At 46.0% G+C, this 22536-nt stretch overlaps 1 protein-coding gene across 2 annotated transcripts in view; it reads right to left on the bottom strand.

Moving 5' to 3' along the window:
- The window catches only part of NEK2 (NIMA related kinase 2), a 56266-nt gene that overhangs the window by 17423 nt on the left and 16307 nt on the right, over nucleotides 1–22536 (bottom strand). The window contains exon 1 of one of the 2 annotated variants that reach the window (XM_066261423.1): nucleotides 9036–9053. The exons of the other annotated variant lie outside the window; for it this stretch is intronic. The gene's annotated coding sequence lies outside the window, so the exon portion shown is untranslated. Of the gene's footprint in view, nucleotides 1–9035; nucleotides 9054–22536 lie in introns of those variants that run through there. 2 annotated transcript variants of the gene reach the window in all.

Below are 22536 nucleotides of genomic sequence, written 5' to 3'. Positions count from 1 at the left end.
ATAAACAAACAAAGCCATACCTCATTGCCCTCAACTTCCCTTCTTATGTTACATTAAAGACCCACTAGAGGGCTGTAAATAACTTCATAATAAACAAGGAGTGGGTACACTGGCAGAGACCTGTCCTTACAGAAAACTTCGAGATTTTCATATCAAGCATTTCAAATCTCAGATAAGACATTTTGTGCATTTGAAGTCAGGGATTATGAAAATTCTTTAAAGTGTTCAAAAAAAGAAAAAATGGGGGACATTCTTTGTTTATATCAATCAGATGCTAAAAGATGTTAAAGAAAGATGCATGAGATAGCTTGTGCTCAATAAATAACCAAATTCTAGAAGAAAGAATGAGGTGTTGTGGACACTGGCCCTAAGAGCAACACATCGCTTGATATAAACAGAAAGACAGGTTGTGAAGTAAGAGATAGCTTTGGATTGAATGGCAGGTGGTTAATGGAATAACATATGAGAAGAAATTTAACTGTGAAATCACACAGTGTTTAGTTCTGGGCTTCACCACATTTCTTTTTTCATTTCTAAAATTTACTTATTGATTTTAGAGAGAGAAAAGAGAGAGAGAAACATCGACTTGTTGTTCTACTTATTTATGTATTTATTGGTCAATTCTTATACGTGCCCTGACTTCAGATTAAACCCACAACCTTGTGTATTGGGATGACATGCTAATCAACTGAGCTGCTCAGCCAGGTCCACCACATTTTAAAGAGGGGGGATGTCAAACTTGCACTTAAGGGTATAAGTTAGGGGAAGGCTGACTTCTCTTCAATGCAAGGATAAACTTTCAAACAAAGAGAGCCATTCACAAACTTTGTATGGATTTTCAAGATATTTGTAAATTCAGGATATTTGTTATCTCTAAGAATATTGATAATATAAATTAAGAATCGTGGATGCTGAGTCCATAATGTGTTTCCAAGGGACTATAGGAACTTTTAGAGAACAGTCCTAATTTTCCCTTTGGGGGCAACACAATGAAACTGTAGGAGCAGTGGGTGTGAGGTCAGGGAACCCAGGTTCATTTAACTCTGTTTTGATGAGCTGTGTGACCTAGAGAAACCAATCAACTTCTCTGGGCCCTATAAAATCAGAGTGATAAAGTAGATAGATGACCATAAAGGACACTTCCAGTTTTACATGTTATAATTCTATCTGTTCTTTCTGAAAATTCACGGGAACCGCTGTCAGAGCCAGAACACTGCTCTGTTTGATCCTTAGTTTGACCTCAGGTGACAGTTTGTATTAAGTAGCTATGTCTGCAGTGGCTTTCTCAACATCCCTTGTATCCATTTTTTACTTTCACCAGCAACATTTACTGAGTGACAGACAGTGAGAGGTGCTGGAGAATAGAGGAAAGATTAAGCTTTGGCCTCACAGAGGTGGACCTGGAAAGGTGAGACAGCTGAAACCAGCTCTCCCTACGCAGTGTGCTCAGCACCGAAAAGGCTTTGCCTGAATGTCCAGAGAGCCCAGAGGAGGAGCCAGGCTCTGATGCTGGTGGAAGGGAGTGCAGGTTGGGGCAGGTGCTCCCAGGGGAGGTGACACTTGAACTGCATGTAAAGGATGATTTGAAATCAAGAGGAAGAGGACTGTAGGTAAAAGCATGGAGGCATTCCGGGGCCTCCTGGTTGGGGGACCAAGTGATGCATTTTACCTTGTGAAACGGGTGGCTAGACAGGTGAGCAGGACAACGTGAGAGTTGAGGAAATTTTCTGAAGGTGTTGGAGTGCCAGTGGAAGCTTTGAGCAGACAAACATTTCCAGACTGTGCTCTAAAAAGATCACTCTAGTGAGAATGACTATGGGGACAGGAGTATGGTGTGGGACAGTGGTCGGCAAACTCATTAGTCAACAGAGCCAAATATCAACAGTACAACGATTGAAATTTTTTTTGAGAGCCAAATTTTTTAAACTTAAACTATTAGGTAGGTACATTCTTTATCGAGGTAGCGCCTGCATGTGGTATTTTGTGGAAGAGCCACAGTCAAGGGCCCAAAGAGCCGCGTGTGGCTCACGAGCCGCGATTTGCCAACCAGGGGTGTGGGAGGTACGGTAGCAGGAGGAGATGGTACCAACTGAACTAAGGGAATGGCTGTGGGGATGAAGAAGAGGAAGGGAGCCCAGAACTTTTCGGGAGGTCGATTAGATGAGATGCAGCGATCCTCATTGTGTAGGGGAAGAACACTGCAGGAGCTGCTGGAGGAGGAGCAGGTTGGGGAGGGGGCACTGAGCTAACATTGAGTCCAAGGGCCTGTGGGGGAGCTAGTCAGTGAGCCGCTGGAAACAGAGTCTCAACAGAGCAGCCTGGGCTGGAGACAGAGAGCCAGGAGGGGGATAAATATGCCTGAGAGTGGCAGAGTGAGAAGGGAGGTGGGCAGGAGAAAGAAAAGTCAGCCAAGACCAAGGAAAGCAACCAGTAAGGTCGCGGCAATGTGGAAATCATCTATAACCCAAATTCCTGTAAAGGAGATGGTTGGGGGGTGCCGCTGGCCCACAGTGCCAGACGTTGCCAACAGAGTGAGGAAGGTAGGGGCAGAAATGAGAACACTGGGTTTGGTCATTCGGAGAGTCTAGGTGACCTGCCTGACAGCAGTTTCAAGTCAAGTGGAGCAGAAGCCAGCACACAGAGGTTTGCAGCAGGACCAGATGGCGAGGGAGGGTAGACAGAGCGCGTGCGCGCACGCAGTCTCAGGCAGCCTTCCACGGTAGCTGCAGGCTCTGCCTTTCTGCCTGCTTGTACCTTAGTCCTTGGCCCCAGGATGATGGGTGGCCTGTCCCAGAGGCTTTCCTATCCTCATTGTCACCACTCTCATGACACCAGCCTGCAGTTGATTCCACTTTACATGCTCAAATCATGTCATCTTATAGGAGTATGAAGGTCATGACCCCGGTCACTTGAATGCAACCCACAGAGACCTTGGGAGAGGTTGGCCTGCATTTGCTTAGTGTGGGGGACTCAGAAGCAGTCAGAATTTGACTTTCGGAGGACAGAAGCGAAGGCTGAGGCATCAGCACCAGCCTGTCCACAGTCAAGGTGTGTCCTGAGCTCCCAGATACTTCTGGTCAGCATCCAGTTGGGTCTGGATTCAGTCTAGAACAGGGGTCTCAAACTCGAGGCCCGCGGGCCGCATGCGGCCCACCGAACAATTTTGTGCAGCCCGCAGACTAATCCATGAAGTTCAAAATATTTTGGATAAAATTAAGTAAGCCTAGGGGCCTACTTGTATTTTTCATTTCTCTAGCATCCTAGCTAGATATTAGCTTAGTTAACAGCAGTTGTGATGCGAACTACAGTTTCTGGTCGTTTTGTGACACTGAGTAAACTGCATGTCCGATTGTACTTGTTGTACTGATTTTTTTTGTTTTCAACTGCAGTGAGAAAAGTGTTGCGTAACAGTTGCCTTTTGTAGACCTAGTGCGGCCCGCCGAACGGCTGTGATCTTGCTCTGCGGCCCACATGCTGAGTTGAGTTTGAGACCCCTGGTCTACAAGGAAGAGCCACACTCTTTTTGGGGGGTTTTTTAGTGCCAACTCTTTGACAAAGCCTGGCAGGAAAGTAACCTTAGGACTGCTGTCTGTGACAGGGAGGACGCACCAGGGCAGAGACAGAAAGGAAAGTTTACAGCATAGCCCGCTCCCTCCGGGTCTCAGCTCGGCAACTGATCACGGAGATCAGGCCAGACGCTGGGTAAGCATTATCTCAGTCCATCCCACTACTACCCATGGGGAATTTACAAATGAGGAACTAGAGGCATAGATGTTAAGTGACTGACTCAGGGACTCAGGGTGGTGAGTGGAAGAGAGCATGGGATCCAGGGTCTTGGCAGCTAGTGTGGGTGGCTTCCCTAGTTTCATTTAAGGTGGAGGGGAATTGTCAAAAATCAATAGCAACAACCCAATATCTAGTTCAGGTTCTGTTTTAACAGTTGTGCCATGAAGCCTGGCATCTGCTTGCTGACCAGACCTCACCACCCTTGCTGGACCCAGACAACCAGCCTGCTGTAACAGCGTGACATGGCATCTGAGCCCCTGCTCCTGAATCACCTGACCTGAGGCTGACGCCTGGCCCTGCACATACAAGCTGGACGAGACTACATGCAGTTACCCCCGAGTCCCAGGCACCTGTCCTGCAGAGTGGGGGGAACACTGCCTACCTCACAGGGTTTCACTGCGGGCTGAACGAAATACATGTAGTCTGACCTGCTGTAGATGCCCTAGACATGATAGCTATTATGATTTTCAATATGGAGGGAAACACACACCCTAGGCTTTCTGCTGACTGCTCAGGCTCTCTGGGGGCACTTTCCAGAGCTTCCAACTGGGTCACCCTGGCCAGCATTTCCAAGGGCACACTTCCCCACTTGCCTGGTTTTTTCTCCTGGCTTCTGCTTTGCTTGCCCCCATGTGGCATCCTGTCCTCAGTGGGTTCTCAGACCTGCATTCAAGGGCATAGCTCTCAAGACAAGGCAAGGGGAGCCAGGTCAAGGCATGGCTGTTCTCAGGTGGTTTCAAACCCCCTTCCCTATTGATGAGCAGGTGTAGATGACTCCCAAGTGCCCACCTCCCTTCTTGTGCTGCGCGCTGACCTCCTCTGTCTCTGTCTCTGTCTCTGTCTCTCTCTCTCTTCAGTGCAGACCAGCAGCTGTGGGGAGCTGAGGAGAGGAGGGGCATGGTCCTGGTCCATGGCCCTTCAGACCTAACTCGATCCTCACCGACCTCAAGTTCTAGAACTGGCCTCACTTGGACCTGGAATGTGGTGAGAGACCTCACTCTTCCTGTCTTTTTTTTTTTTTTTTTTTTTTCAGGAAATGTATGGTCACTCCTATGGGGAGATCTGCCACATGGCTTCTAAGGGACTTCAGACTCCTGCACAGTCTTCCAAAAGTCTTCATTTGTTGCATTATTATGAGAGACAGCATGTATATATCTTCTCTCAAATACATAAGTGGAACCCAAAGCACAATGTTCTTAATTAAATCCCTGCTTTTAGAGAACCCAACACATAAAATCAGAATTCGCTGCACAGAGTAATTTGAGGAATCTGATTACAGATGCTCCATGACTTGCAATGGGGTAATGTCCCAATAAAGCCATGATAAGTTAAAAATATCATAAGTCAAAATGCATTTAATACACCTAACCGACCGAACATCATAACTTAGGCTAGCCTACCTTAAACGTGCTCAGAACACTCACATAAGCCTATAGTTGGGCAAAATTATCTAGCTGCATAATAAAATGTTGACTATCTTGTGTCATTTACTATGCATATCGTTTTCACACCGTTGTAAAGTTGAAAAATCGTAAGTCGACTACCATTTTAAGTCAGGGACTGTCTCTATTTTTGACACAAAACAATCAACATTTATAAAACATTTGCTACTCATTATTTTAAACACCAGTCTTTTGGAGTGCTCTTAAAACATGGTTCAAATAGAAAGCTATTCTTTGTCCTATTTTTTTTTTTCTGGATCAATTTTGTGATGCACAGAGAGAAGACCTACTTTGAGGAGGTCATGGTGACACTCACACACGTACCTCCTCAGGCTTGTGTCAGGCTGATGCGTTATCATGAGGCCGCCCTCACACTGCCCTCTGCCCTGGGCAGCGGTGCGGGGCTGTCCTGGGGCACCCAGCGAGCTAAGGCCACAGTCACACCTGGCAGACTGACGTGGCCCACAGAGCTGGGCATGGTAGAAGCCACTCAGCTATGCCCAGCTCCACGCTACTCATTCTTTTCCTTCAATCTTCACCACATAATTGTAGCATTAATTTATTCCCATTTTCCAGGAAAGACAACTGAGGCTCAGAATGGTTAAGCCCAAGATCTCAGATCATCAAAGATTAAGCAGAAATGTACGCACCCTATAGGTTCTTGAAAGCCTGGTTCACTGATCCCTGAGAAAGCCCCCCAGGCCTCCCCATACCACCCAGAAACCGCGTAACTCCTTCAAGGACTCAGGTGAGAACTGGGGCCTGCAGGGAGGAGGAGTCAGGGGCCATAAGCCTGGCTCAGTGGATACGCCTATCACAACGGTAGCTGTCTACTGTGGGTAAGCGTGTGTGCACGTGCGTGTTGTGTATGCAGAAGAAGAGGCGCAGGTGAAGACAGGAGTCATTTTTACAAAAGGAAAAGCCACTGCTTCCCTGCAGGAAAAAGGAAACTGGGCAAGGGTGAATAGCTGCACCACAGCAAGCTGCCCCAGCAGAGAGCTGGCACGGAACTCCCTGTAGAGACGAGATGGGCCCACCTGGGCACACGAGGCTGGGGCAAAATGGGACTGCTCAGCAGTGCCCTCCCACCAGGGACCCAGGCTAAAGGCAACTGCCCGTTCAGCTGTTACCTTCCTGTGCCCCAGTCCCCAGCAGCCCTGATGTGAGCAGCCTGGCAGTGTACCAGGCAGGGCCCTGGTCTGGACTGGGGGGCTGACAGGAGCTATAGGCAGGGTGGCATATGAGGGTGCCTAGAGGCCTGAGGAACCCAGGGCATCAGGCAAGACCCAGGTTAATGTCACACATTAATGCAGAACCCGGGCCACTGCCAAGCAGAATTTCACCTTCGAGCTGACAGAAAAGAGTAGTTTTGCTGTGCACGTCACCAGAGCAAGGAGACTGTGGAGAAGTGGGTTCCGTAATTCCCTCAGCTGCCCCGCAGTCTCCTAGGCTTGTGTTTCCTCATCTGTAAAAAGAGGGTCTGCAGTACTCAAAATGGTCAAGTACTCAAAATAGTCAAGAGCACCAAAGACAAGGCATGTCTAAAAAACTGCCAGTCTGGAGGACCCCAAGGAGCCATGACAATGACAACAAGTGTCTTGTGACATCCATTCTCAAACAGAAAAAGAACGTCGGGTAACACCAAGGAAACTGGAGTCAAGTATCAGCTTTAGTTAATAATGTAATAATAATACCGATTCATTCCTTGTGACTGGTGTTCCACATGGACTTAAGTTGTTAGCACTTGGGAAAACTGGGTACAGGCTCTATGGGGATGCTTGTGTCAGCGTCACAACTTTCCTATGCATCAAAAACTCTTCAAAAATAAGACAGTTAACTTTTGAAAAAGAGTTAGCCTGTTCTCTAAGATTTGTGAACTAAGAATTTTGTTCCCTTCTAACAAATGTGGGCTTCTGACACATCTTTTTCTAGTGGTCTGGCAGCATCCTGGAGCTTATACTTACTAACAATGTGCTAATGAGCAGTTTCCTTAAAGGAGGCGCAGTAGGGAGGGGTCCTGCCAGCCATCTTCTCCTGTAGTCTGTGAAACTGTGACAGTAACACAGTGATGCTAATGTAGCTATTCTTCTGGGGCATTGACCTTATGCAACAGAGACATCAAGACATCCGCAGCTTTGAAGACAGGAACTATTATTGTATCTGTCTTACACATGAGGAAACCAAGGCTTCAAAGGTTAAGTGATTTGCCAAGGTCAGGCCACTAGAATGTGCCAGAGCTGACCTTGCCCTCCGACTCCTAACCACTGCTAAAGGAATAAAACTGCACTTACTTTTTTAAATTAATTTTAATGGGGTGACATTAATCAATCAGGGTACATAGGTTCAGAGAAAACATCTCCAAGTTATTTTGACATTTGATTGTGTTGCATACCTAACACCCAAAGTCATATAGTCTTCTGTCACCTTCTATCTGGTTTTCTTTGTGCCCCTCCCCTCACCCTACCCCCTCCCTCTCCCATCCTCCGGCCCCGTAACCACCACACTCTTGTCCATGTCCCTGAGTCTCATTTTTATGTCCCACCTATGTATGGAATCATATAAAAACTGCACTTCTTTTAATATAATTTAGAGTTAAGAAGTCTCTCTGTATTCCAGCCCAGAAGCTACTGCATTCCAAACCCACATACTCTGAGTTCTAGGAATCGAACCCGTAGACCAGAGCATGGCTGCGTTCCCACAGATTCTCTGTGCAGTCTTTGTAGTGACGAGCCTTCCTGCCGCAGCCCAAGGTTTTCCCAGACTGCTAAATATGGGCAAGGTCCGGGATCTCCGGGAGGCTTTCAGGGCCCTCCTGCCTCAGTCATCCCTGTGAGGGGAAGAAGAAAAGCAGGGACAGATAGATGCTGACCCCTTTCTACCCAAATCACAGGGCACATGGCAGGGTAGAGACAGGACCAAATGCAGACCCAACTGCAGACCCCACCGCAGACCCAGGCGAAGCCATCAGACCACTATACTATCTGACATTGTCTAAAAGCCACCTGGGCAGGAAGGCCAATGCTACTTATGTGTGGGGCCGGGTCAAATGCTACAGATATGAGGAGAAGAAAGTGGCCTATTAAAATTAGATATAAGAACTCCCTGAAATCTGGTTGAATGGAAGTCCTAAAACAGGAAATAAAGAAACCTCACTGAGATTTGTAGGTATGGAGATGCTGAACGGGCTGGTCCCACACTGATGTGTGGTGGATAAAAAGCGGGAGGGATATCTTGGCTGCGGATGTCCCGCCTGAGGAGCAAGGGATCCCAGCCCTACACCAGAACCCACAGCCCAGGTTTCCAGTGCCAGGAAGAGAAGCCCCCACAACTTCTGGCTGTAAAATCCAGCAGGGCCCTGGCTGGTTGGTTCAGTGGTAGAGCGTCAGCCCGGTGTGTGGAAGTCCTGGGTTTGATTCCTGGTCAGGGCACATAGGAGAAGCGCCCATCTGCTTCTCTACCCCTCCCCCTCTCCTTCCTCTCTGTCTCTCTCTTCCCCTCCCGCAGCCGAGGCTCCACTGGAGCAAGGTTGGCCCGGACGCTGAGGATGACTCCATGGTCTCTGCCTCAGGTGCTATAATGGCTCTGGTTGCAACAGAGCAATGCCCCAGATGGGCAGAGCATCGCCCCCTAGTGGGCATGCCCGGTGGATCCCAGTAGGGTGCATGCAGGTGTCTCTCTACCTCCCCACTTCTCACTTCAGAAAAATATAAAAACAAACAAACAAAAAACAGCAGGTATTGTGGTTGAGGGAGACAGGCTGCTGGAGTCCCAGGCAGTTCCTCTTAAAGGGCCCACGCACAGACTTACTCAGACTCACTCCCTCTTGAGCTTCTGCGCTGGGGCAGCAGCTTGAAAGGCACCAAGACACACAAAGAGGAACTGAATTATCCGGCTTCAGGAGAAGGAGAGCTGGAGGGGCAGCTTTCTCCCAGGCAGAAGTGCTGGCAGAGGCCATCTTCCTTTGACGAGCCCTGTCCCCACAGAGCCATAGCTGAGACTCCATCAACCTGGCTCACATTGTTTGCCTCGTCCTGGTGACTCCCCTGAGCCACCACCCCACCCAGCTCTCAGGCCCACTCGAGCTGTTTCCAGTGGCTTTTCAATACAAGCAGTCTGCCTTGGCTCTTGCTTCAGACTTTCCTAACATCTCTCAAACAAGCAGCATCTGGCCTAAGTGTGCCCGGTGCCTCTCACTAAGTGGCCCCAGGCCTGACACTAGCAGCAGCTGGCCTTGGTTCGCAGTCTGGCCTCTCCTGGGACCCTCCAAGCCCAGCGGCAGTAGCAGCCATCTGCAGATGGCTTTGCAGCTCATGCTGGATGGCCCCAGGCAGAACACAGGTGGTGGCTGGCCTTGATCTGCACTTCCCAGCAGGCCCCAGAGCCAGCACGCCCGATGGACAGCTTCAGACCACGTCGAAGCACGTCACCCAGCCACCTCCACAGGTGACACTCTAAGCGGCAGACTCAGTGGGCACCAGAGCTCCACTGAAGTGAGTCCTGCTCTGTAGGGCGGAGCCGTGCACAGCTGCTCCTCCTCGGTGATCAGAGGTTGGTGGTCAGGGGTTGCAGCCAGCCCTCACAGCGGATCAGCCTGGGGGTAAATACCTCCCCCTCCAATTGATGTGCCAACAGCAATCAGGGCTCAACTACAAGAGAAGGGTGTACACAGTCCACATGGCAAGATGCACCTGGAGTACCCAGCTTGGATGATCAGGGAGGCTGTGCCCCGGGACCCTACAGAACACCTACTATATTAATATTAGGCCACTCTACCAAGCCTGGGAGATGTAGCAGCTCTAACTAATACACAGAAACAAATACAAGGAGGTTGCCAAAATGAGAAGCAAAGAAACATGTCCCAAATTAAGTAACAGAACAGAACTCCAGAAAAAGAACTAAACAAAATAGGGACAAGCAATCTACTAGATGAAGAGTTCAAATCACTGGTGATAAGGTGCTCAATGAACTAGTGAGAACCTCAACAGTATAAAAAAAAAAGAACCAGTCGGAAATGGATACGCTAACGGAAATGAATAATTTACCGGAAATGAACAGTAGAGTGAATAAAGCTGAGAATCAAATCAGTGATTTGTAATATAAGGAAGCAAACAATAGACAATTAGAACAGCAAGAAAGAAAACAGAATTAAAAAAAAAATGAAGAGAATAAAAGAGGCCTCTGGGACAACTCCAAGTGTATAAACATTCACATCATGAGGAATGCCAAAAGGAGAAGAGAGAGCAAGAAACTGAAAACCTACCACATTTCCCCATGTAGAAGGTGCACCTTTTTTCAAAAAATTTGGAGTCTAAAAGCTGGGTGCGTTTTATACAGTGGTTGTAGACTTTTTTACTTGCATTTCCCGCTTTTTTGTGCTTGTTTTTTGTGTTCATTATATATAGATATACATATCTCTTAAAGGGTCTTCTTTAAGAAGGGAGGGGAAAAGATAGAAAATGTGAACAATAAAATGGCAATAAATACATATCTATTAACAGTTGAATCTAAGAAAACCATAATGAACAAGCAAAACAGAGACACTCATAGATAGAACATGTTGACATTGCCAGAGGGTTGGGGGAATGGGTGAAAAGGTGAAGGGATTAAGAAGTACCAATTGGGCCCTGGCCGGTTGGCTCAGTGGTAGAGCGTCGGCCTGGCGTGCAGAAGTCCCGGGTTCAATTCCCGGCCAGGGCACACAGGAGAAGCGCCCATCTGCTTCTCCACCCCTCCCTCTCTCCTTCTTCTCTGTCTCTCTCTTCCCCTCCCGCAGCGAGGCTCCATTGGAGCAAAGATGGCCTGGGCACTGGGGATGGCTCCTTGGCCTCTGCCCCAGGCGCTAGAATGGCTCTGGTCGCAACAGAGCTACGCCCCGGAGGGGCAGAACATCGCCCCCTGGTGGGCAGAGCGTTGCCCCCTGGTGGGCGTGCCGGGTGGATCCCGGTCGGGCACATGCGGGAGTCTGTCTGACTGTCTCTTCCCATTTCCAGCTTCAGAAAAATACAAAAAAAAAAAAAAAAAAGAAGTGCCAATTGGTTGCTACAGAACAGTCATGGGATGTAAAGTACAGCATAGGGAAATAGTCAATAATATTGTAATAACTATGTATGGTGTCAGATGGGTGCAAGATTGATCAGGGTCACTTAGTTATATAATATCTAATCACTGGGGTGTACACCTGAAACTAATATAATATTGTGTGTCAGTTGTGATTGAAAAATAAAAATGATTTTAAAATGGGGAAAAAAAGAGAAATAGATATAAGCATTTAATATACATACCCCAGCTCACACTTGAACATGATTTTCAATGGTCTTGTAGCTTCTGACAACCAAAATGACACGGCATCATGTAAACTCAGTGCCAACCAAAGCCGGCTTGTGTAGGAATGGGAGCCCTTCCTTCATCTTGGCCTTAGATCATTTTCTCATCCCTTGTCCCTCCCACCGTGACTTGAGCTCAGCCTTTCCTGATCAACCCCAGTTCACCGTGACCATGAGTTGAATCTACCTTCCTTTGGTGATTTATAACTTCTTTCTACACAGAAATCAACGTCTAACATCCTGTTTGTTACTTTGTAAGCATCCTCCAGGCTTTCCAGACTTAACCTAAACTAATTGTACTGAGACACAGGCTGCAGAGAGGGTGACCAAGCATGCTGGTTTTCCTGGGACTGTCCTAGGTTTTAGCACTGAAAGTTTCACATCCTGGGAAACCCCTCAGTCCCAGGCAAAATGGGATGGTTGGTCACCTTGCTTATGGAGCTACCTCTTTGCAAGTTCCTCAACCCATTCATGGCCAGAAAACAGTGTTGTTCATAACAGGTGCAGGCACTTGACTGTAGTCCTTGGACAGTGGCAATGCCGTCCCCTGGGAGTTAGAAATACAGACTTTCGGGGACACCCAGACCTGCTGAATCAGCACCTGTTCTTTCCCACAGCCCGCAGGTGATTTCAGGGCAGATTAGTCAAAAATAGCTGCTCTGGAGCAGTGGTGACTGCAGCCTTTCTCTGGTGACAAACCACGTGGATATCTGCTTTGGAGACACACTTTTATTGAAGTCCCAGATCTGAGCATAGCGCTCAGCTTGGGGGAGGCCCACAAAGCCCTTGACCAGTTTTAAACCATCCCACAGCATCAATGACAGCCGCTCAGAGCAGGCGCTGCAGCTAGTAGGGCGGCAGCCATGTGTGCACTTCCTGGAAGAGCCACCACACTGGCTTTTCCTCTGAGAATATGAGGTGTAAGACTGGCTTCAAATCTTCTCTAACTTATATATTCAATAAGATAAAAGAGTTACAAATGTTGGCAGCTAAACTATGATTAGCAGGAAGTTATTTTGTAACACCTTGTGTCTGATCTCAATACTACACTACAGTTCTTGGGTGTTCATCACATGTCCTCTGGGGTTTGTTTTTTTAAAAAACAAAATGCCAACCTGACCAGGTGGTAGCACAGTGGATAGAGCATTGACCTGGGACATGGAGGGTCCAGGTTCAAAACCCCAAGGTCTTCAGCTTGGGCATGGATTCACCAGATTAAGTGGAGTCTCCAACTTGAGGATGGGGTCCTAGGCATGACCCCATGGTCGCTGACTTGAACAAGGGGTCACTGGCTTGGCTGGAGCTCCCTGGTCAAAGCATGTATGAGAAAACAATCAATAAACAACTACAGTGCTGCAACTATGAGTTGATGTTTCTCATCTCTTTTCCTGTCTCTATCTCTCTCTCTCTCTTTTTAAAAAAATGCAAGGGCAAAACCTTGGACCTCCTAAATCAGGGTGTCTGGTAAGGGGCCAGGCTTCTGTGATTCAGTGAAGTCTCCTGAGTAGTTCTGAGGGACGTCCAGAGACCAGAAGCAGTAAGAGAAGGTCCTGCATCCCGCTCAACCCTGCCCTCTCTCTGCCATCCTGCCTGTTGCCAGGTCAGGGTGCCCTTCTCTCCCGGCACTGCAGGAAGATGACAGGGACCACCCCACGTCCATGGGCCAGCACACTCTTCATCTGAGGGGCGGGGTGAGTGGATTGTGAGAGACAGGACCCTGGATAACTAAAATCTTTAGGATTCTTACAGGCTGCACAGTGTGGATTATAGAAACGATGACCTTATTACTGAAACAGTAATAGCCAGCTACTGCCCAAGGACAGACATGTTCCTGCGTGCCTCCGGGCCTGGTTGTCCAAGCCTGGGGATGGTTTGCTCTCAGACCTTCGATCTTTTCACTTCCAATTTTCTTTCTACCATGACTTCACTTTTAGAAAAACTCAGTCCATGGCTGTGAGGCATTTTTCTCTTGAAGGACCATGAAAGTTCCTCCCAGAAGCCTTTGCAGACATGGCCTCCCCAACTGCATCCTCCAGGCTTTGGAGGTGAGCTTCCAGGGCTGAGCCATGAGCTATACGCCTCCTCTCCCTAGGCCAGATCCTGACTGGGAGAGAAGCTGGCCTCACAGCACAGGGAGGGGACACGGACAAGGAGAGGGAGGCTGAGGACGGGAGGACCACTGATGGGCAGTCAGGACACGGCGAGGTCCCAAAAGTGGTGAGTTGCACGGCTTTGGGCCATCTTTTCTCTTGGGGTCTTAGTTCCTCTCTCCATGTGACGTGAGAGGGTCCAGTAGGTCTCAGTTCTGTTCCAGCACTACAGAGCCATGATTATATGAGTGCTTTTGTGGACGAGGGTCCCTACTCACCAAATGGACCAGGAGAGTGCACATGCAGGACACATTTGTGCAAGCACTCCATTATGATAGGAGTTCTGAAAAGGAGCTCATTTTGCCTTCTTTCCTGCTGCAGATATAAGCCACCTCTTGTTCCTGCAACGTCCCCAACACTGGAGACCTAGGTGTCTCACCACCAATGTCCTCTGTGTGCTTGCTTTGAACATTTCTCTTTCAACCCTCCTCGCAACTCATGGAGGAAGTATTATCCCCATGTTGTTTTAGAAGATAATTCTTATGCAAGTTTAAACTGTATTGAATGTACCAGGTCTGCTGAACTGTATAATTTGTTGGCCTTTTCCCTGTTGAATTATAAATAGGCTAATCGTGCCATTATTTGGCTCATAAAGCACCAAGCATTTGTCCATCAGTGTGGGACAAAATTAAGATTGACTTTTAAATCATCACAAAATATTGAATGCTTCTTCATCACATAACTGATTACCTTGAGGGTGAATTGAATTCTTCTAGAACACAGGGACCAGGCATGACTCAGCATGATTTAGCAGGGGTCCCCAAACTACAGGCCCGCGGGCCGCATGCAGCCCCCTGAGGCCATTTATCTGGCTTCCCCCGCAGCACTTCCGGAAGGGGCACCTCTTTGTTACGGCTAACAGTGACAAATATGGAACCGGACATTGACCATCTCATTAGTCAAAAGCAGGCCCATAGTTCCCATTAAAATACTGGTCAGTTTGTTGATTTAAATTTACTTGTTCTTTATTTTAAATATTGTATTTGTGACCATTTTGTTTTTTTACTTTAAAATAAGATATGTGCAGTGTGCATAGGGATTTGTTCATAGTTTTTTCTATAGTCCGGCCCTCCAATGGTCTGAGGGACAGTGAACTGGCCCCCTGTGTAAAAAGTTTGGGGACCCCTGATTTAGTACATCCCAAAATAATGAAGTTCTGGGCTTCTGGGGGGGAGAGGGGCAGGTTTGGTTTTGTTTCCTCAAAAATTCTGGAGCATTATCAGCGCAGGATTTTACTGAAGGCTGCAGGAGCATCATTAACATATACCTCAACCCCCATCCCTTCCCATCTACCCATTTCTTCTCATTTTACACATTAAGCAACTAAAACTCAGGAGAGTTAAGACAGTTGCCCAGGGTCACACAGCTGATGAATGGTAAAACCGAGATTTGGATCCAAGTCTGGCTGATCTCAAAGCCCACACTAGCGCCACCAGATGGCGCCACCTCACTGACTAAGTTAGTACGTATATGGACACCTCTTCTCACCTCACTCAGAGCCAAGTGCTGGTTCTATGCCTTAGATTCTGATTACTTGCCCATCCAAAGCCACCCGTTTATAACATGCCAGATAGTGCTCTCAGTGCTGGGGACCCCACAATGCCCAGGACACGGTCCTGATCGCTAAGACTTAGAACCTGATTCGACTGAGAAAAGAAAAAAATCGATCATGGCCATATATTGTGTTGAGTCCTTTGACAGAGTTCAGTACATGTGCTCAAGGAGCATGTAAGGGCATCAGCTACCTCCCACTTGGAGGATCAGGGAAGACTCCCCAGGAGGTGACTTTTGAGTTGAATTTTGAAGGTCAAGTAGGCGTTAGCCAGGGAGATGAGGGCTGGGTGGGGGACAGTGTTACAGGCAGAGAGAACAGGGGCAGCCCTGGATGTGTGAAGATGCTACTAGAACAAGAAGTTGAGCCAGGCCTTTGAAGTCCGTGAATCTTCACTGGGGAGGTTGTGCTTCCTCCTGACAGTGGCAGGGAGCCGCCGCAGGGCTCTCAGCAGGAGGGTGTGGGCATGACCAGATAGACCTTCATGAGGACCACATCTGAGTCAGGGGGAAAGATGGATGTTCTGCCTGGAGGCAGGGCATCCAGATAAGAGGTTACTGTGAGTGCCCTGAGTCAGCAATGGGCCTAGAGAGGAGAGGGCGCCCTCTAGTCATGTCTAGAAGGTAGATGGACTGGGAAGAGGTGACTGCACTAGGCAATAAACAGGAGGGAGGAGCTGAGACAGACACCCAGGTTTCCAGATATGCAACCTGGAGAATGATGGCGCCACCCACAGAGATAAGCAGGAAAGAGGAACAGGTCTGAGGAGGAAGAGATCAGGTCTGTTCCAGGCACAGAGCCTTTGAAATGCCTATGGCCCTCCCACTGGATTCCTCCATGTAGGGGATAGGTGATGGGGAGGAGATACATAGAGGCCTGGGGTCATTGACAGGTAAATGACAGTGGAAGCCACAGATGTGGATAGGATGAGGAGGCCCAGAGCGGGGAGTGAGGGGAGCCTGCAGGGGAGAGTGAGGTGAGCAGAGGGTCACAGGCAGTTGGACCAGCTACGGAGCTGTATGGGGAGAGGGCTCTCTGTCCTCATGACTGCCAAACTCCTGCTCTGATGAGTCCAAATCCGGGTAAATTCTGCTGACAATCACTAAATCGGGAATGTCACCTGGGACCAAAAGTAGATCTCCAATAAAGTCATTAGTTTTTTGTTTGTTTTTAAGGTATTTATTTGTTTCCTTTTTAAATTAAATTTACTGAGGTGACATTAGTTAATAAAATTATATAGGCTTCAGGTTTACAAGTCTATAATACATAGTAAATTTATTGTTTTATGTAATTACTGGCAGCTGCCTTCATTACGGGCTGTTGGTAAAAGTGTTAAAACTGAGTTCATTGAGCCTGATTGAATGAAAAAGTAATTAAGATATAGAAGCAAGTTAAAGGTGCACCCCCACACCAGTAGAAACATCATGATGCTCAGTACAGTGATGACCTTTGGAAGGAAGTCAAGCAGGAGGCTATCGTGGGAGTTGGGGGGTGGGGTGGGGGAGAGGTTAGACTGTGCCACACCAAAGAGGTGGCAGTGTTGTAATTTGTACCCACAACAGAGAGCACCAAAAAGGAAGTTTGCAATGTGAGCGAGAACCGTGTTTTCCTCTGGCCCCTTCTGCAGCAGCCGGGCTCACAGAAGCGATCTCCTGGAGAGGAGAGGTCTACTTGGGACCCGAAGCACCTGGCACAGGGCTCATGCCCAGCACCACCGTCAGCCCTCAGCTCTTATCGCCCAGGCCCAGGAGGGCACAGCTGCATAGGAGTCCCTGCTGTGGGCTCCAGTCCCATGCCTGGGGGCACATGCCTTTGACAACCTTCTCAGCAGGTCTTGTCCTCATCCTATTTTCACACTGCTTCAAATGTATCTTCCTCAGAGATTTAGGAGTCATGTCAACAGATTACCTCTGGATACAAATGAAAAGGGCCTCCTTTTGGAAAGTGTGCCTGCAAACACAAACTGCTCACTATCCATCTGTTATGAGTTGAATGGTGTCTCCCAAGAAAAGCCATGTTGGAGTCATAACCTCCAGGACTTCAGAATGTGACCTTATTTGGAAATAGGGTCCTTGTAGATGAAATTAGTTAACACGAAGTCATTTTGGTGGGCCCTAATCCAATATGACTGGGGTCCTTACAAAAAGGGGAATTTTGGAAGCACACAAGAACACCCTGTGAAGTCGAAGGCTGTCAAGGTTCTGCTTCTACAAGTCAAGATTGCTAGTCTCTCAGCAGAAGCAGGGGAGAGAGGTGTGGAACAGATTCTCCCGTGCAGAAACTAACCTTGTCGACTCCTGGATCTCGGACTTCTGGCCTCCAGAACAGTGGGACAGTTTGTGGAAATTTGAAACAGCCACCCTAGCAAACAAATACATCCCTGTCCAAATTACTCTGCAGGTGAGACACACCAGGCTACATACTGCACTCCTGTGTAAAGGTGCACTCCTTCGAGAAAAAGGATGGGAAGCCAAGTGTCCCAGAACAGAGTCTTTCTTCTGGTTTCTCTATCCAGCCAAGTTAGTACAGTTAGTCCCAGAATTAAAATCATCAACTTACGTACAACTCATACTTATGAATGGAGCGCCATAAGGACTATTGGTAATCAACTGCAGTTGGACATCAGTGAAAAGGATATCATATCACAGTGGCAAAGAACTAACCAATGAAGACCTGATGGAACTAGCGCAGCAGATGGAAGCATTTAGGAAAGAAAACAGGGACCTAGAAACTCTAGAACCAAAAAAGTTTTCTACAAAAGAATTAGTGTAGTGGTTCTCAAACTTTTTCAAGTTGGGGTGCATTTAAAATCCTACAAATAATTGTAGGCACACTACATACAAATTTCTGAGAAATATGTTATAATAAGTACGTCAAATATTAAAGAAAATAATATAAAGTCCATGTGTGCTGTAAAGCCAGTGGCCAAGGCCAGGGCCACCATCACAGCCGCCTGGCCCATGCAGGTTCGCATTGGATTCGGACAGTCGGTAAAGAAACAACGGAGCCAAGAACTGATGGGCTGTCATCTTTAATTCTAGCTTGTACCCGGCGGGCAAGTAAAAACACACACTGGGCTCCAAAACCCACTCACATTCAGTGCTCACAAAGCTACTGACTTATCCGAGTTTCCTAGAATCAAAGGTTTCTAGCTCACCAGCCTTATTCACCTCTGTTCCCCATCTCCTTCCTTCTCCCTGCACAAACTGGCTTCTCACTCAGCACTCCACCATCTTGGCTGCTTCTCCTGGCCTTTTCCATGTGGCCTTTCTCTGCTCTCTGCTGTCTCCTCTAATGCTAATCATCCCAGGAGCCAAGAGCAAGCTCCCGTTCTGCCCCTATTTTATAGTGTAGAGTCAAAACCTTTAATCCAATATACAAAATAGGGAAGTCTCTAATACAAAGTCACTTCTCTGAGGCATGATTGGATTGTACCACCCCACATCAAAAAAGGTGGGAAAGGCTTAATCCCAAAACCAAGCCCCAGGCTACAAGGATTCTCAACACACATTAATATCACCTGGGCCACGGCCTCACGTGGGCAGCGCCATCTTTAACAAAGTGAGCATAATATATTTTATCTGCCCAACATGTGCTTTTATGGTAATTAAATGAAATAAATATGACAAAATTAAATTTATTCTGACATTAAAAAACATTTTTATGTTACATTTTTTGAGTTATACTTTTTAGAATTCATAAAAAAGAGGAGTTAAAAAATAAAAAAAATGACAAAAAGTTATCTTTTTATATAGATAGATACATTCTTTGTAAGATTTAGTAAATACGGCAGGTCCTGACATGAATGTATTAAGTTTTTTCATTCTTGTGTTTATGAGAAACATGAGCCTGATGTGTCCTAGCAATTTCTTCAACGTTTGGGCATACATATGAGAGGCAAACTCTCATTTCCTCCTTAATACATTGAAGAATTCCTCTCTTTTTACTCTTAATTGTGTTGAGTGCAGAAAACTCCCACCATACATATTATCTTAACTTTATACCAAACAAAAAATAGAAGAAACTTGCCTCCAGTCTTTCCCAGGAACATTCCAGCACCACAGCTTAATAGCCTTTTGCAACCTAATCAGGCAAGTGAGGTGGGGGGTTGGGCAGACTGTCAGTTTACAGCCAATTCCCCACACCTCTGTCCTCCCAAAATCTAAACTCCAAAACCCTGTTGGTTTTTTGGTCACCAACAGGCACATATTTCTCTGGAAAATCATAGGGCGCACCTGGAAATCTTCTAGGGCGCACACTTTGAGAACCACTGAATTAGTGGATGCTTTTCATCTCACTGAAGCAGGCAGGAATGGCAAAGTTAGAGAAGCAAGATACTGATACAGAGAGGTTCACCCAAGTATACCCTACAGTTACCAAAAGCCTGAGATGCTATAGGGTTAGCTATGATGGGGGGAAAAAAGCTCTGTATAAACTTCCTTGGACGCCTACTTCAAGAAATGGACTCCAGCCCCAGAATCAAACCCTGACTCTAACTAACACCAGTCCTATCCTCTCCTACAAGTCCCTCACCTTCTGCGTCATCCAAGATTGTTTAAGGTTGTACAGTATTTGAAAATGTTTAAGTATTTATATGCACAGAAAGGTAAAACTAAGTACTGTGCTAAGACAAACATCTGTACAGGTTGCATTTAATAGATAAATGCACCCGTTTCAACTTACATCCAAATTCAACTTAACAACAAACCTACAGAACCTATCCCGTTCATAACCAAAGGATTGCCTGTATTCCAGCTTCTTTACAAGTCAGCAGGCGGCCTGTCCGTGACTGTTTCTGCATTTGTTTATTTACTTACTCCTTTGTTTGTCTACTGTCTATTTGTTCATTCAACTCATTTGTCTTGCCCCCATCTTGGTGCCAGCTGCTGTTTCTAAAGGCTGAGCAAACAGTGGGTGAAGAGACAAACAAAAGGCCTGTGCTAATGGCACTATCATTATAACAAAGGCCAGGGCACTAACCAAACAATACTGAAGTCAGTGTAAATTACAATGGTAAAAAGTGCTGCAAATGACCGAAAGAAGATGCCCAAGGGCAAATAGCTGGGGCTCTTGATCTCCCAGTTAACCCTGCCCCTTTCTCCCCCTGCTTCCACAGGAGGGCAAGTTCAGTTTCCTTAGGAATAGAACAGACTTGTGCTGTTGTGTTTTGCTGGTAATGAAAACGTGTGCATCTTTAAAAAAAAAAAATTATTTTGCAATTACAGTAGACACACAGTTTATATTAGTTTCAGGTGTACAACTTAGTGATTAGACATTTATATAACTTACAAAGTGATTGCCCTGGTAAGTCTAGTACCCATCTGACACCTGACAATATATTAACTATATTTCCTATGCTGTATTTTACATCCCTATGATTATTTTGTAACTATTTGTACTTCTTAATTCTTTCCCCCTTTTCACCCATCCACTAACCCCTTTCCCATCAGGCAACCATCGGAATGTTCCATGTATCTATGAGTTTGTTTCTGTTTTGTTTGGTCATTTATTTTGGTTTTTAAATTCCACATGTAAGTGAAATCATATGGCATTTGCCTTTTTCTGTCTGAGTTATTTCACTCAGCACAATATCCTTTAGGTCCATCCATGTTGTTACGAATGGCAAGATTTCTTTTTTTTTTTTTCTTGCTTTCATGTATGTATTTCCATTGTATATATGCACCATCTATCTTTACTCATTCATCTATTGATGGCCACTTAGGTTGTCTCCTTATCTTGACTATTGTAAATAATGCTACAATGAACATAGAAATGCATATCTTTTTTCAAATTAGTGTTTTGGGTTTCTTCAGATAAATAACCAGAAGTGAAATTGCTGGGTCCTTCACAGTCTCTTGTTACAGCCTTTGTTTTAAAGTCTCTTTTGTCTAGTATAAGTATTGCTACCCCAGCTTTTGTTTGCTTGTTTGTTTCCATTTGCATGAACTATCTTAACCATCCTTTTACTTTTCGTCTGTGTGTGTCTTTCAATCTGAATTCAGTCTCTTGTGGACAGCATATTTAAGGGTCTTATTTTCTTATCCATTCAGCCACCCTATGTCTTTTGATTCAAGCATTTACATTATACTTGATTAATCCATTTGCATTTAAAGTAGTTGTTGATAATATGCAGTTACTGTCATTTTATAATTCAAATATTTTTATCTTGCTTCTTCCTCTCCTTCTTCTTGTTCTTCTAGAACATCTTTTAACATTTCTTGTAATACTGGTTTGTTGGTGATGAACTCCTTTAGCTCTTTCTATTCTCGGAAGACATTTATCTATCCTTTTACTGTACATGATAGCTTTGCTGATTAGAGTAATCTTAGTTATATGGGTCTTTGTTCTTCATCAGTTCAAATATTTCATGCCAGTGCCCTCTGGCCTGCAAATTTTCTGTTAAGAAATCAGCTGACAATCTTATGGGAGTTTCCTTGTAGATAACTCACTGCTTTTCCTTTGCTGCTCTTAAGAATCCATCTTTGTCTTTAACCTTTGGCATTTTAGTTATGATGTGTCTTGGTGTGGGCCTCTTTGAATTCATCGTGTTTGGGACCTTCTGAGCTTCCTGGGCTTGTAGATCTATTTCCTTGGCAAGTTAAAAAAGTTTTCCATCACATTATTTTTTCAGATAGGTTTTTAATTCTTTGTTTTCTCTCTTCTCCTTCTGCTACGCCCTATGATGGCAATGTTGGTATGTTTGATATTGTCTCAGAAGCCCTTAAACTATCCTCATTTTCAGAATATTTGTTTTTCTTTTTGCTATTCTGATTGGGTAGTTTCTGCTACCTTATCTTCCAAATCACTGATTTGATCCTTGACTTCATCTAATCTACTATTGATCCCCTCTAACATAGTCTTTTTTTCAGTTATTATATTCTTCATTACTAACTGGTTCTTTTTCATCTTTTCTATCCCCATTTTTATGTTTCCTGTCTCTTTGTTGAAGTTCTCACTGCGTTCATTGAGCATCTTTATAATCACGGTTTCAAATTCTGCATCTAGTAGATGCTTATCTCCATTTTGCTTAGTTCTTTTTCTGGACTTTTTGTCTGTTCTTTCACTTGGGACATGTTTCTTTGTCACCTCATTTTGGCAGCCTCCTTGCATTTGTTTTTAGGTATTAGGTACAGCTGCTATGTCTCCCAGGTAGGGTGGTCTTATATAGTAGGTATCCTGTGAGCCCAGTGGTGTAGTTTCCCTGGTCACCTAAGTTGGATATTCCAGCTGTGTCTCTTGTGTGGATTGTGTGTGCCTTCCTGTTGCAGTTGAACCTTGATTGC

The sequence above is a fragment of the Saccopteryx bilineata genome, chromosome 2 (genome assembly GCF_036850765.1).
Source record: "Saccopteryx bilineata isolate mSacBil1 chromosome 2, mSacBil1_pri_phased_curated, whole genome shotgun sequence".
In the NCBI taxonomy this organism is placed as follows: domain Eukaryota; kingdom Metazoa; phylum Chordata; class Mammalia; order Chiroptera; family Emballonuridae; genus Saccopteryx; species Saccopteryx bilineata.
This window is presented reverse-complemented; position numbering and strand designations above follow the sequence as displayed.